Genomic DNA, 13,123 nt, shown 5'->3' with positions numbered 1-13,123 from the left:
CAACATCCTACTGAGGCGCGTAACCGGTGGCCGGAACGCCGAGGAAGTATAGAGCTCCAGGCCAAACTTCAAACCTACGGCAGGACAGTCAGTTATAGGCGGGCTGTCTCACCCAATTGACCTAGGAAGACACAGGGGGGTAACAACAGGAGTGGGGCGACGCTAGAGTCCCGGAAGAGCTCCGAGCCTCCCCGTCATACGGGTGCGTCCTAACCATAAGATCTGGGGGACGTGGAAGAACATCAGAATCGAGTTGTGAGGGAACACGAGAAACAGACACAACAGTTGTGGGGACTATCCCGTAAGCACAGCAGGGGAGGACCACAACACACAAGCGCTAGAAGGTAGGCACAGATTTCCACCTGCAAAGGGAGCTCTGGATGTGCCATCGGACCGGCCAGGCTTGCGCAGCCTGGTTAACCGTATTCCGGACTGAGGACCCTGAAGCCTTCAGTAAAGAGGTAAAGAGACTGCAACCTGGTGTCCTCGTTATTGACCGCGACCGGCACTTCACAGCATCATCACCACCCACACCCTCCATTGGGCGCCCCTCAGCAGGGTCACGGACCGGGTCTAGCCACCGTGACAACCCCAGAGCAGAGACTCAGAGGCCCGGTACCGGGTACCCCTCGGCCCTGCGGCAGTGGGGGCGCTACAGTAGTATTACATGTATAAAAAATGTAATGGGGTTTTGCCGAACATATAAGATTACAAGAATAGTCTATTTAGAAGGCAATATAGTTAAGTGAGGCACAAAGTGATCATTATTCTGTGCTATTAATTAGAGTACAGCTAATTTTTAAAAATTCGGTACCGATTATGATCGGCGGCGAATATTGCATTTGTAATATTCGCCGAATGTCATTGGAGTGAATGGGAGTAGAAATGAATGAATTTGTTCAGAGCCAATCATCAAACATAAATTTGGCACAAATAGGGCACTAATATGGTACGAATAGGCAAATTCATATTCGGCGACCTATTCTGAACATTTTTGATACCTCATTAGGTGATTTCACTAGCATGTGCTATAGTGAGCGCTAGGACATTTCTATATGTTGTTAATGAGACCGGCTGGTTTATTGATTGAAGTGCTGTATGTAATTGGATAGGGTCCCACCCCGTTGTATATCATATGGCAAAGAATCAGGTACTACAATTGAATAATGAAAAATCGGAGGAAACAGGAGTATTTAGGGTTAAAAAGTCGTAAACTTTATTACAAAAACATATAAAGTAATATAAATATATTCCAAAAAAGTAATATTAAAACCGGATTATGTGCCAGATCAATAGCGCCACCTATACCCCAATAGTATATAATACATAGTGAGAGGTAAAGAGAAATGTATGTTCCAAATACAAAATATCTATGTCCAGACCAAGTGGTCAGAATGTGCAAATATGCAGCAGGAACAACACTCACCAAAAGATAGATGGGGAAGGTGGCACTAGGTCGCATCCAAGAGCGGCCCAACGTACGTTTCGCTTTTTCAGTATGCCAGCTTTATCAAGGGGTAAAGCTGGCATACTGAAAAAGCGAAACGTACGTTGGGGCGCTCTTGGATGCGACCTAGTGCCACCTTCCCCATCTATCTTTTGGTGAGTGTTGTTCCTGCTGCATATTTGCACATTCTGACCACTTGGTCCGGACATAGATATTTTGTATTTGGAACATACATTTCTCTTTACCTCTCACTATGTATTATATACTATTGGGGTATAGGTGGCGCTATTGATCTGGCACATCATCCGGTTTTAATATTACTTTTTTGGAATATATTTATATTACTTTATATGTTTTTGTAATAAAGTTTATGACTTTTTAACCCTAAATACTCCTGTTTCCTCCGATTTTTCATGTTTACATGGAGTGGGGTAACCTTGTTCCCTATGGCGTAACTGTACGCAACATTTGAAGCATAATGTGGTTGTCTGGTAATCTGTTTATACAATTGAATAATGTAGAAAAAATTATTTAATTGTATGGTCCAATAGAGTGTATAGATAACATTTTGGTTAACGACCTTTATCAAACACACACTGTGAAAACCATGATATAATACAAGAAAAATGTAAAATAAAGTATATAAATATACAAAAGACACTCTTAGCAACTGAGACTATATTACAAAAGCAGTAAAGAAAAATCTGACTATATACACATGGTGTTAGGGTTGGCGGAATGCACCGAATATATATTTATTAGTAGTAGTTGGTGCGTTCGCAATCCGGGATCCACCATGCAGGAAAGAACCTGCTGCTAGATATGGCGGTACATTATAGTAGTATAAACGAACTCTGTTACTTCACAGAGTCCGTTAGTAAAGAGAATGCTGTACCCTGTTAGCTTCACAGGGGAACACAGCTACTTAGTAGAGCAGATGGTGGTCATGCAGTCAAATGCAAACACGCAGCTCCTCTCCGGTGGAGCCGGAATTCTGATGGCTATACGCCAGCCCTGAATCCACTCATGAAACTCCTCGCCGGAGGTGCCAGCATTCTAGGGGCTTATTTCAGTCGGGTCCCCGAATACACACGCATGAAACTCCTCGCCGGAGGTGCCAGCATTCTAGGGGCTTATTTCAGCCGGGTCCTTGAATTCACACACACACACATGACCACACTGGCGCTGAGCTCATACATAAATTGACACTAGCGCATGGCCGTGCGGTCGTGAGAACCTTTTATAGCTGCAGCAACTTCAGGACCTTCCAAGAAGGACCAATGGAAGACTTCCACAGAACTTGATCAGGTACATGACCTTCCTGGAGGACCAATGGAAGTTGCTGCAGTACCTGAGCATGTGACCCTTGATCTCCATTGAGAGATCTTACCCTGGGCATGCTCAGTGTGTGCAAAGCAGGACTTAGGCTGGTTTCACACTTGCGTTTTTGAACGCATGCGTTTTTTAAAAAAAACGCATGGTGCAAAAACGCATGTAAACGCATGTAAACGCTGCGTTTTTTTGACGCATGCGTTAAACGCGTGTGTCCAAAAAACGCAGCGTTTACACGCGTTTACATGCGTTTTTGCATGCGTTTGCGTTTTTTTTAACATTTTTCCAAAAAAAAAATAAATAAATAAAAAAAAACCCAGACACAACCAATGGGAATAGAGAGGGCGTATATGATTGTCTCTCAATATATTGACCCTAGGGGAACAGAAATTTTCAGAGCTTGCTACTGTTTCCGGTGTCACGATGGATCTTTCTATGGATAACTTTTATTTCAAACTGGAGTTCAGCTTCAAGATTTTCATTGCCTGTGTTTTTGCTTGGGAGCAAGACCGAAACCGCCAAAGATGGAGAAGGAGACAGCGTCGGCGTTTTTGGAGGCACCCCATCATTGAAGTGCGTGAGAGCCGTGGAGCATATCACACGCTCTATGCGGAGCTGAATGCCAACCCGGAGAAATTCCAGGATTATACCAGAATGTCTCAAGATTCTTTCCGGGATTTACTGGCTCGTGTTGAAGGATCCATAAGGCGACAGGACACACGGCTCCGTAGAGCGATTCCACCTGAGGAACGTCTGTTAGTGACATTACGGTACGTTCCTAAACTAAACCAATGACCGTCAACTTTGTTGTTATGACATGTTTTCTATGTTTTTTTTTTTTTATTATTTATTTTTTTTTAAAACACACCATTAGAGCCGATTTTTAATTTTTTTTGTTTTTGTTTCTTTTTCTTCTAGATTTCTTGCCACAGGAGAGAGTTTATCTTCCCTGCACTTCCAATATCGCCTTGGAATCTCAACCCTCTCCGGAATTGTTGTGGACACCTGTCGTGCGTTATGGAATGCACTCCGTGAGGAGTTTATACCCGTACCCACCGTGGACATGTGGCGGGAAATTTCAACGACATTTTTGAACGTGTGTGATTTCCCAAACTGTTTAGGGGCGGTGGATGGAAAGCACATCCGCATTGTCAAACCGGCCAGAACCGGATCTGAGTTTTATAATTATAAAAAATATTTTTCGGTAGTGCTTATGGCAATAGCGGATGCGGAGTGTCGCTTCATCGCCGTGGATATTGGAGCTTTTGGCCGTGGCAATGATTCCCAAACCTTCAAGACCTCGGATATGGGCCGTCGGTTGTATGGCAACAATTTTAATTTTCCCCCTCCACAGCCTCTCCCCAACACTCAAGGCCCACCGCTGCCATTTGTTATGGTTGGGGATGAGGCCTTCCAAATGTGTGAAAATCTCCTGAAGCCCTATTCTAGTAGGGACTTGGACCACACTAGAAGAATATTCAACTACAGACTGACCAGGGCCAGAAGAACCGTAGAGTGCAGCTTTGGCATTCTTGTTGCTAAATGGCGCATTCTTGCAACAGCCATCAATCTAAAAGTGGAAACAGTGGACGAGGTGGTCAAAGCCTGTGTGGTGCTACACAATTATATAATGGCTAAGGAGCGACCCCACATTGAACTTGATGAACCTGTTGCACACCCATTGCCTGATTTTCAGCATCACCCGATGCGGTCAACTGCAGCCGTTGGTCTTATGCGGGACCAATTTGCGGCCTATTTTGTGTCCGATATTGGACGTGTGTCATGGCAGGACAATGTTGTTTAAATGTCCTGTTGTATGTTTATGTTTACCAATTATTAAACACTGATAAACATTTTTCTAATTAATAAACTTTTTTGTGTTCACCATGTCTAATATCTTTTTCCTCTCTAAACAAAGGTTGACCAAAGATGGGCAGTAGATATGTATATCATATTTTGTAATCCAAAACCAGGAGTGGGTGATAGTTGTTGAGGTAATAAATTTTAAATTTTTCATCGTAATTTACCTATGTTGCACTCCCTATTTTGGTTTTCAAAGAATGATATAAACCACGGGCCCCATACTTATAATAATGGTACAAAATTTTTATTTATTTTTATTTATTAATTCTAATATTGTTGACGTCATTGCGTCAAGACTGTCACGGTCTCTATATCCATCAAGTCAAGTGTAAGCAATAATAAATTCATGATAAACATATACATGATCATGAATTCACAATTTCTTACACCTGGCCTGGTGAGCATAGATATGTAGAGTGTGAGAACACTTGTCCCATCTGTTTGACAACCATTGTCACATAATGAGCTATATAGAATATGGTGAATATACAAGGCAGTAATCAACTTAATCGGTCAGGTATATATTTTGACATATGACCGGTTCAGTTAAGTTCTGAACTTGATTTCCACCATTTTCTCTTTGTACAGTGACACTACACTAGGTACAAAAATAAAAGAGTATGGAAATAAGTACTATTTTTTTGGCCAACTCATATCTGTATACTAAAGAAACACATATAGATGTTGTCTTGTATTTTATACTACTGGAGATATGTGTAGGCCAAAAGAATAAGTGTGTGATGAAGTTTATTGGTGTGTATTGAGAAAGGTGATAGACACAATAAACCAAACATAATTTTTTCAAATAAACTTTTTTTTTATTGAGGAAAAAGAAAACAAATTTATTTTTTGGTACCGCGCCGGGTTGAACCACGCCGGCTTGGGGTTGAGTAACGTAACTGGGGGGTATTCAGAACTGAAGCCTGGCTCACCATGGAGGAGGCAGAGGTGGCAGGAGAATGGGCAAGAAAACTTGAAGGGTCTGGAAGTTCGGGGATGGGGCTTAAAACATGAGGGGCTTGAGACACACTGGAATGTTGAGACACATCGGTAGGTGATGGGGGAGGAATAATCAAAGTTTTTTGTTTTTTATGCGTTTTGCCAGTTTTACGTTGGGTTTTCCGGGTTGGGGGAAGTCTTCTTGGGCTATGTTGTAAAGTGTGGGCGGGAGACACGTCAGGACCCGGCTCCACACAGTCAGTCTCCATTGTGGAGCGCTCGGCAATGTCTGAGTCCAATGGGGGGAAAGATAAACTCACGCCTGGGTCCTGGTGCCTCGTTGGGGGGGGGGAAACAAAAACCCTTCCAGGATCCTGGTGCCTCGTTGGGGGGGGGGAAACAAATCCCATAACAGTGTCCTGCTGCATTGCTGGTGGGGGGGAACATAAAGCCATGGATGTGTCCTGCTGCATCAGGGTGGGTCCTGCCTGGAAAGGTATGGCTTGGTCGTGCTGCATCATGGGGGGCCCAGGGCGATACGCCATGGATGGGTCCTGCTGCATCGGGGGGTGTCCTGCCAGGAAAGCAACGCCTCGGTCCTGCTGCATCGGGGTGGGTCCGGTCCGGTATGCAACGCCTCGGTCCTGCTGCATCGGGGTGGGTCCGGTCCGGTATGCCAGGCCTCGGTCCTGCTGCATCTGGGGTGGGCCGGTCCGATATTGCATGGATGGGTCCTGCTGCATCGGGAGGGTGCCGGCCCGATAAGCCATGCCAGGGTCCTGCGTCCTCGTGGTGTCAGCGGAGGAGGTCCAAGCCGGAGCAGCGGTCGTCACGGTGGTGGCGGTGGGATGTCCAACAGCACTCGTCATCGTGTTGGCGCTGTAGTGAAGTACACCTGTAGAGGGAATAGAGGTGGCCGTGCAGTGGTATGCAGCAGAGGTAGGAATAGTGTTTACTTGTGACAGTGACGGCACAGTTGGATAGGCCGCCACATTACGACTCTGACTCTGCTGCATAGCCTGCACAAAAGCAACATTGCAGGCCTGCATCACACTCAGCTGGAGATCAGGGCTAAGGTGTTCCGACATGCCCTCTAGGATTTGATTGAAAAAATGATGAGCTGGCTTATTGAGGTCGGCTTTCAATTGATCAACGCTTTTGGCGACATCCTGGATGCGGCAATTTAAGAGATTATGGTTCACATCCATTCTGTCACCTAAAGCCTTGATAGCATCATGTAAAACCGAGCTCAAGTGTAAAAACTCGGGCATGAGGGACCTATCCGAAGCCCTCTGTCGCTGCCGGGATGAGCCCGCCAAAATGGGTGCAGCGAAAGAGGACTGCGAAAGGGGAAGACCTGAGGGGCCAGCCCCCTGGTCTCCAGTGAGTGTGGAAGACCCACCTGGTGCTGCGCTGCTGGATGGCTGTGACGGGTCCGTGGCTTCCGGCTGAAGGACCGCTCCAGCACCTGTGGCGACAGTCGTGCAGTGTGTGCTGTGAAAAAACAAAACAGAAAATTAATACCAAACTATAACAAGACGGTACATCCTGTGGAATTAAAAGTGACAGATTATGTCAATGCAATACAACCGGAGGCATGTGAGAAATACTTACGTTCTCATGAGAAGGACCGGTCTCAGGAAGGCCAACACACGGTGGTATTTGTAGAGCCGGTGCCTTGCTCCGGAACCACTAGCTGCACTCTTCTCTGCACGTAGGTCACAGTTGAAGCGGTCCTTCATGGAACGCCAACGTGTCCTTACTTTTTCCACTGTGAAATAACAATAAAATATAATGGTCAGAATAAGAACTTTTGGCCGTGCTCTTGTGACTGTGTGTGATGACAGAAACTACGAAAAGTTTCTTTCATCACACACAGTCAAGAGAGCATGGCCAAGGTCTGTTGCTTCACACTACCGTGCAATACTTACCAAATGCATTACGGACCCGTGGCGTGGAATTCTCCCAGCCATCCCACAACGCTTGGGCCACCTCACTCCACAAACGACGGAGAACAGTATTGACGGCGTGCTGTTTATCCCGGCTGTCCCACAACGGGACTCGCTCCTGGACCAGACTGATCAGCAGGTCATTATCAATCCGGTCGTCGTCCCGTTGTGAAACCTAAAATTAAAACAAAATCATTTAAGTTTGCTCAACCACATTTGTAAAAAATAAGACACGAAGATGAGAAAGGGCAGGAATATGAAAGACAACTTTCAGAAAAGGATGATATAAGAAATATGTATAGAAAAACAAGGGTACAGAAAGGAAGTTAAAAGAATATTACAATAAGGACAGTCTGCCTGGTATACATACCCGCTGCCGTCTTCCACCTGGACCTTGACTCCGCTGCTCAGTACCTCTCTGTCCCTCTGTTGAAGTGCTCTATAAAATTTAAAAAAAAAAATTGCCTCATGTGTCGATGTGACAGTCAATACTTACCAAGCTGACGTACAAAAAACATACCTCGCTCACGTGATCCACTTCTGATTGACGTGGCTGGAACTCCTCATCAGACGAGGAAACCGGAGAAGACATTCTGATGCGTGTTGAAAGAAAAAAAATAGAAGAAATTAGGAGATGTAGATCCAAAAAATTGAAAATGAATGCATTGGCTAGGATATACTCACATTGCTCTGTGTCTTGTCCAAGAATGCGTCCGGGCAGGGTGCTGTCTTCTTTGGAGTCTGATGAGAAGTGACCAGAAACTTCCCCCCACCTTCCCTTTATAACCTTGCTGCTATGGGGGAGTCTTATCAGTGTCTAGACATCTTTATCTACAGTTAATTCAGTGGTGCCAAAAAAAACGCATGCGTCAAAAAAACGCATGCAAACGCATGCAAACGCATGTCAAAAAAAACGCATGCGTCTCCATTGACTCCAATGCATTTTTTTGTCCAAAAAAAACGCATGTAAACGCATGCGTTTTTTTAGGAAAAAAAAACGCCCCTCAAAATACTACAAGTTGCATTTTATAAAATGAACGCATGCAGTTAAAAAACGCATGCGTTCACAAACGCGTGCAAACGCGTACACCAAAAAACGCATGCGTTTTCAATGTTAAATATAGGGGAAAAAAACGCATGCGTTTTTTTTGTAAAAAACGCAGCGTTCAAAAACGCAAGTGTGAAAGCAGCCTTAGTCCCAGAAAAGCCTGCTCGCCGCAGACCAGTGCAGGGTACAATAGCAGAACCTGGAGAGGCAGCAGTAACCCTTTGCACAGTACCAGATTCAGTGAGACGCTGGGACTGATGTCTCCGCTGAGCAAGCTCCACTGCGGCTGATGCAGAATAGGAGACCGCAGCAGACATGGCTCGAGATTCCCCCTGGGCAGTGGCGGGAACTCGACTGCTAACACGTGGTCCAAATTGATGGTACCTCTCGTTTAATGACAGAAAAACCCACAATAGTGACAGAAATAACTTAATTCTGACAAAAGTATTAATAAATAGAAAAAAATCTATGAAAATAAACAAATGAAAGTCAGACATTGGTTTTCAACCATGCTTCCACAGAATAAAAAAAAATAAAACTCATGAAACAGGCCTGGACAGAAATCACTGTACCCTTAACTTAATATTTTGTTGTACAACCTTTTGAAGCAATCACTGCAATTAAATGATTCCTGTAACTGTCAATGAGACTTCTGCACCTCTAGACAGGTATTTTGGATTACTCGTCAAGAGCAAACTTCTCCAGTTGTCTCATGTTTGAAGATTGCCTTTTCCAGACGGCATGTTTCAGCTCTTTCCAAAGATGCTCAATAGGATTTAGGTCAGGGCTCATAGAAGGCCACTTCAGAATAGTTCAATATTTTCCTCTTAGCCATTCTTGGGTGTTTTTAGCTGTGTTTTGGGTCATTATCCTGTTGCAAGGCCCATGACCTGTGACAGACCAAGCTTTCTATACACCCTGTGCCAGATGCAGCAAAGCAGCCCCAGAACATAACAGAGCCTCCTCCATGTTTCACAGTAGGGACAGTGTTCTTTCTTGATATGCTTCATTTTCCATCTGTGAACCTAAAGCTGATGTGCCTTGCCAAAAAGTTCCATTTTTGTCTCATCTGTCTATAGGACATTCTCACAGAAGCTTTGTGGCTAGTCAACATGTAGTTTGGCAAATTCCAGTCTGGCTTTTATGATTTTTTTTTCAACGGTATCCTCCTTGGTCGTCTCCCATGAAGTCCACTTTGGCTCATACAATGACGGATGGTGTGATCTGACACTGATGTTCCTTGAGCTTGAAGTTCACCTTTAGTCTGTTTAGAAGTTTTTCTGGGCTCTTTTATTACCATTCGTATTATCGGTCTCTGATTTGTCATCAATTTTCCTCCTGCGGCCACGTACAGGGAGGTTGGCTACAGTCCCATGGATCTGAAATTTCTGAATAATATGTGCAACTGTAGTCACGGGAACATCAAGCTGCTTGGAGATGGTCTTATAACTTTTACCTTTAACGTTTGTCTATAATTTTCTTTCTAATCTCTTGAGACAACTCTTTCCTTCACTTCCTCTGGTCCATGTTGAGTGTGATACACACCATGTCAGCAAACAGCACAGTCAGGATCTGTGGCCCTATATACAGGTCCACTCACTGATTCCAAGATTGTAGACACATGTGATGCTTGTTAGTGGACACACCTTGATTTAACATAGCCCATTTTATCATTTTATTTTCAGGGGAACCATCATTTCTGTCCAGGCCTATTTCCTGAATTTTATTTTATTTAATTCTGTGGAAGCATGGTTGAAAAGCAATGTCTGACTTTCATTTGTTCATTTTCATAGATCTTTTATTTATTATTACTTTTGTCAGATTCAAGTTATTTCTGTGACCATTGTGGATTTTTCTGTCATTAAACGAGGGGTACAAACAATTTTGACCACATGTGTAAAGGCACAAAAGTTGGAAACGTAATCAAATACATAATATGTAATGTTCTTTAGTGGTAAGTATAGGAAAAATAGGTCAACATGGGCACCAGATTCAAGATATCCATCTGAGTTTACTGAATTGTGGAGAGAATGGTAGAAAAATGACTGAACAATAGTGTATGGCTACTGTGTTAGCGTTAGGAGGGCAGCTCTAGGAGAATCACGGCCATCATCACTAGGAACAATGTGACACAGGAATGCAATGTGACCCTACACAGCACACAAAAACAAAAGTCACAGGGATAGTTGGGTTACTCTGTTACCATAGGTAAACTAGCTCTGATTTTACTTCTACCTGGTCCTTCTTTTTGGACCAGAGTGTTCATGGACTAACGATTCAGAGGTCTCAAGCACCATGTTCGTTAAGCCCAGTGATTGGTTGTAAATGTCACATGCGTTAGTCATGATGTCACCATATTAACAGAGACTGTGGCCACCAGTGGGAGATGCAATGCTGGAAAAGTGAGTCAAGCTCACTTTGTTATTTTTAAACTAGTCAAGTCTTGGCTATAAAAAAAGTTAATGCTGGAAAGAGGTACGGATTGGGGCTGAAATTCAGCCCTGGCATTTGAAAACACACAGGCCCATGCTGTCCCCGTCCCCAAGCACTAGATGGGATATATTACTAAATTTACCTTTACAAAAAACCCAAAACATAGTCAGCTTACCTGAATATCGGCAATTTCACACCTGTTCCTGCACGGAAAAGTTGAGCACTCAGTCCATAGAAAAATCGATGAATCCAGCAGGAATGTAGTAAAATCACTAAATTTATTTCTTCATTTTTTTTAAAAAAAAGGAAAGGGTTGTATCCTCGGCGTCGGAAGAACGCTGCCATGTGTGCATAATGCTGTAAGAAATTATAACTTATTTACAAGTGGTGTACCATAGGATACAACCCTTTCCTTTTTTTAAAAAAAAATTTCTGTAAATTTACCTTTGACTGAGGAAAGCAAGAATTACTACCAGACCAATATTTCTAATGATACCCGTGGCCTGCTGGGGTGAGTGATGGAGCCAGAAACTTTGTGCTGCATCACAACTCTTAACAGTATGGGTGTCTTGAGAACACAGATTCTGCTAACAACATAGCAGACAAGGCGGCCCACGACCAGACAGGCCCTTCTGGCATTTGCCAGAATTGCCAGATGGCCAGTTTGGCCCTGCATACAGGTATATACTATATACAGGAGGAGATTACATACAGGTACATTCTATATACAGGAGGAGATGACACACAGGTACATTCTATATACAGGAGATGACATAAAGGTATATACTATATACAGGGGAGATGACATACAGGCAGGTACGGACTGGGGCTGAAATTCAGCCCTGGCATTTGAAAACACACAGGCCCGTGCCATCCCGGTCCCTAAGCACCAGATGGGATATATTACTAATATTACCCTGGATGGAGGAAAGCAAGATTTACTGCACGACCAATATTTCTAATGATACCTGTGGCCTGCTGGGGTAAGTGACTGAGTCAGCCACTTTGTGCTCTGTCACAACTCTTACCAGTATAGATGTCTTGAGAACACTGATTCTTTTAACCCCTTCATGACCCAGCCTATTTTGACCTTAATGACCTGGCCATTTTTTGCAATTCTGACCAGTGTCCCTTTATGAGGTAATAACTCAGGAACGCTTCAACGGATCCTAGCGATTCTGAGATTGTTTTTTCGTGACATATTGGGCTTCATGCTAGTGGTAAATTTAGGCCGATAATTTTTGCGTTTATTTCTAAAAAAAAATCCGAAATTTGGTGAAAATGTTGAAAATTTCGCAATTTTCAAATTTTGAATTTTTATTCCATTAAACCAGAGAGGTATGTGACACAAAATACAGGTCCTTCTCAAAAAATTAGCATATAGTGTTAAATTTCATTATTTACCATAATGTAATGATTACAATTAAACTTTCATATATTATAGATTCATTATCCACCAACTGAAATTTGTCAGGTCTTTTATTGTTTTAATACTGATGATTTTGGCATACAACTCCTGATAACCCAAAAAACCTGTCTCAATAAATTAGCATATTTCACCCGTCCAATCAAATAAAAGTGGTTTTTAATAACAAACAAAAAAACCATCAAATAATAATGTTCAGTTATGCACTCAATACTTGGTCGGGAATCCTTTGGCAGAAATGACTGCTTCAATGCGGCGTGGCATGGAGGCAATCAGCCTGTGACACTGCTGAGATGTTATGGAGGCCCAGGATGCTTCAATAGCGGCCTTAAGCTCATCCAGAGTGTTGGGTCTTGCGTCTCTCAACTTTCTCTTCACAATATCCCACAGATTCTCTATGGGGTTCAGGTCAGGAGAGTTGGCAGGCCAATTGAGCACAGTAATACCTGGTCAGTAAACCATTTACCAGTGGTTTTGGCACTGTGAGCAGGTGCCAGGTCGTGCTGAAAAATGAAATCTTCATCTCCATAAAGCATTTCAGCCGATGGAAGCATGAAGTGCTCCAAAATCTCCTGATAGCTAGCTGCATTGACCCTGCCCTTGATGAAACACAGTGGACCAACACCAGCAGCTGACATGGCACCCCACACCATCACTGACTGTGGGTACTTGACACTGGACTTCAG

The sequence above is a fragment of the Ranitomeya variabilis genome, chromosome 1 (assembly GCF_051348905.1).
Source record: "Ranitomeya variabilis isolate aRanVar5 chromosome 1, aRanVar5.hap1, whole genome shotgun sequence".
NCBI lineage: Eukaryota > Metazoa > Chordata > Amphibia > Anura > Dendrobatidae > Ranitomeya > Ranitomeya variabilis.
Note: the sequence above shows the minus strand (reverse complement) of the source record.